Below are 3,831 nucleotides of genomic sequence, written 5' to 3' on the forward strand. Positions count from 1 at the left end.
TGACCGGAACAGACCCAGCTGAAATGAAGCCGCGGCCCTACCACCCCCATAGCCACAGAACGATACACGCCCCTACCACTCCCATAGCCACAGAACGACAGACGCCCCTACCACTCCCATAGCCACAGAACGAAACACGCCCCTACCACCCCCATAGCCACAGAACGACACACGCCCCTACCACCCCCATAGCCACAGAACGATACACGCCCCTACCACCCCCATAGCCACAGAACGACACACGCCCCTACCACTCCCATAGCCACAGAACGACACACGCCCCTACCACCCCCATAGCCACAGAACTATACACGACCCTACCACTCCCATAGCCACAGAATGATACACGACCCTACCACTCCCAAAGCCACAGAATGACACACTGCCCTATCGCTCAGAAAGCTGTAGGGGTTGCCTTTCGCGCAGTATTTAGAGCAGTGCTCTCGTGCAGCAGAGATCAATAGCAATAATATGATGAGCTTAAATGAGTTGTTGAATTGAGTGATTAACTCGATTCACTGACGCCGCCTCCTGATGGATGTCTTATTCCCGTAGCCCAGGGGACGCCGTTAAAAAGTCGCATTAGTTCTAATCGAGTTTCTATGCCTCTGGGCGTGATCCGACTTTACAATTTCGCCCTTCAAATTGGCGGCGCGTCGGGACACACACCGCCTGGTCTTTGTGACGATGATGATGACGACGATGATGATGACGACAATGATGAAGATGACGACGATGATGATGTTGATGTTTGGCGCCTTCGCGTGCAAGCGATGTGGAACGCGAGTGCCCGTCGTTCGCTTTGACAGCTGGTGATGTGCGGTTCCAGGCTTGGCCGATCTCAATGCCCTCTTGACGCGTCACTGTAAATTTCCCAAGATTACCCACGAGCAGATATCCCAAGCGATGTGTGTCGAGGCGTGGGTGGTGGGGAGCGGTGGTGTAGGAGTCAGCGCTACGCTGCGCTACGAACCTAGCGACCCGAGCTCAATTCCCGCTCACGGCAAACATCGGTGACGATTATCTGAACCGGTCCTGGGCCTCCCCTAGGGTCGACTCAGCCTCAAATAAGTACCTGGTGCGGTGTGTAAACATTGCCACTCGGGAGACAAAGACGGGCGGGCGTGGTGCTGGCCACCCACCCCCTCGTGTGCCGTTCTGGCCTTCATAGGTGCTCGCTAACAGCACTTGCCCCAACAATCCGTTAAGGCTATACAGGGAGTCTTTGTCTTTGTCCTGGATCCCACTGTGTGGAGCTGTAGTGTCGTGGTTAGCTAATCTCGCAGCACTTGCCCTAACAGTCTGTTCAAGGCTATACGGGGGGAAGGGGTCTTTGTCTCTACTTTGGTCACGATGCCTCGCCAAAAATTACTGGGGGTGACAAAAGGACGCATGGTCGTGAACTTTTTTTTTAGATTGCCTGCTTAATTAAAAATGAAAGGATTTAATGGCATCTGCGTAAGATATTCATCGTATTTTATGTTAAATAATGGTTTAAGTAATATGAATGAAAAAATAATGCAATTCTAGTTTTAACAATGACATTTCCATTAGTCCATTATAAATTGCAAGCTCGTCCGACATTGCACGGACACATTTTAAATAAATGCTTTAAGATGTATTAAAAACACACACACACATACATCGAGGTGCATTGGTATGTTGATTAAACTAAGGGAAGTCATGGTGAGAGGGGGGCTTTCCAGGACATGTCTCAGCGTGACACCTTCTGCAGCAGCAGTAGCAGCATCAGCAGCTGTGAATGTATTCCACGCGAAGAGGCTTAGGTAGCAATTAACACTTGTCCGGTGTTTAGAGGGACGCGCTTTGTTGCATTGAGTGCGAAAGGAAATTATCAGTAGTGATTAGCGGTGGTGGAAGAGGTGGTGGTGGTGATCACGATGATTATAGAGGTGCTGGTGATCATGATGATGATAATGGAGGTGGGTGGTGATTAAAGTACAGGATGCTTCAAAAAGATGTGAACACTTCAGAAAATTTGCAACAACGCCAGGAGAAATGTGGCTGATTCCGATGCTCTGGAGACCACCTGCAGATGATTCCAGGCACGCGTTGACAATGATGGAGAACAAGTGGGAGACTCTTTGACTTTTTGAAGCTGTTAACATTACATTTTTTTTATCACGTTGTAGTGTATTATCAGTTATTTTTTACATTGAAAACGAAAGTACCATTAAAAGTGTTAACATTTTTTTAAGCAAGCTGTACAATCGCTAGTGTAGCGGTTCGTGGTTCGTGTAGCTTCATAATAAAGGTTTTTGGATGAGACCACGTCAGTATAAATGTGTCGTGACCCTCCACCACCCGACACAGCCAATCAGGTATGTCACGTAAAAGAAACGCGCCGCTTAGTTAATACTTCAGCCCACATCCAGCAGCATCAGGCAAATCGCCCGATGCTGCTGGATGTGATTACCAGCGAAACGTCGTACAACTCAAATCGTAAATGTTGTGGATTCACTCTCCAACACACCGGTGGACTGGATAAATCACTAATTGGCGCGTTTCGCTTACGTGACAAATTCCTTACTGGCCGTGTCGGGTGGTGGAGGGTTACGACACACGAACCGGTCCTGGGCCTTCCCTAGGTCGACTCAGCCTCAAATGAGTACCTGGTTGGGGTGAGACTATTAGCGAGCAGCTCTACAGGCCGGAATCACACAAGAGGGGGGGTGGTGCGGCTACAACACCACGCCCGGCCACCTTTGTCTCCCTCGTGGCGATGTTTGCACACCCACTGCGTCAGGCACCCATTTGAGGCGTACTCTGACGGTGCACACGCACACATTGTCGGCTTTGCTCTATGTGCAGCGTGATGAATGTGGACTTGCTCCTGCACCTCTTGGCAGTTTATCACCCAGTCGTGAGCACACACAGAGGAGCTTTCTCCTTCTGACACACGCATTGCCCGGCCGCCTTTGTCTCCCCAGTGCTGTCGATAAATCGACTCAGAATTATAAATCACCACTCACGTGCGGCGACCTTTGTCTCCGCTGTGCTAACGAGGTTAACAGCTTCGCCACCAGCCTTGGTTCTCATTGAATATATATTTAGGCTGAGTCGACCTAGGGGAGACCCAGAACGTGTCCGGATACTTGGTGCCATTGTGACACGCGTGTTTGGGGTCACATTGACTGCCTGTGCGGTGCCGCTGTTAGCGAGCACCCATTAAGGCAATCACTTACCACGCCCAGTCAGATGCTTTCTCTTTATTTAGAATCTTGACTTAGACCGGAGGAATCCGATGATCCATAACGTTCTTCATCACAGGTGTCCAGTTCATATTCTTTGGGTCTTTCGGTAAAGTCACGTAGAACGAAACAAATGATGACGATTGCTTGTGTTGCAATCGAAACGTCGTAGTTTTTTGTAAAAAAAAAAATATTGTTCTACGTCACTTTACCGAAAGACCCAAAGAATATGAATTCCTGCAGTCACGAAAGCTTTGAGTCAAGATTTAGACGTCCAGTCACTTCGTCTCCCCCCAGATCCCCACGTTTCACCACCTGCACCAGGGGCTCATTCAAAGCTGAGCCAACCTAGGGGAGGACTAGAAAAACGTAAAAATTCCCCCTGTCGCTGGGCTTGTGGCGCAGTGCGCGAACTAGGTGCTCACTAACTGCGCCTGTGTGGACACGTGCAGTTAGCGAGCACCCGTTGCGGCGCGGAAGTCGCACAATGGGGTGGTGGAGCCGACAGCAGACCGCGTCCTTCTATCGTCTTGCCCCCAGTTATTTTCTGGTCACGCACCGCCACTCCAGTTCAGTACTCATTTAAGGCTGAGTAGACCTAGGGGAGGCCGCACGCATG

Source organism: Petromyzon marinus, chromosome 34 (genome assembly GCF_048934315.1).
Source record: "Petromyzon marinus isolate PM22_M1 ecotype Great Lakes invasive population chromosome 34, UKy_Petmar_22M1.pri1.0, whole genome shotgun sequence".
Classification (NCBI taxonomy): Eukaryota; Metazoa; Chordata; class Hyperoartia; order Petromyzontiformes; family Petromyzontidae; genus Petromyzon; species Petromyzon marinus.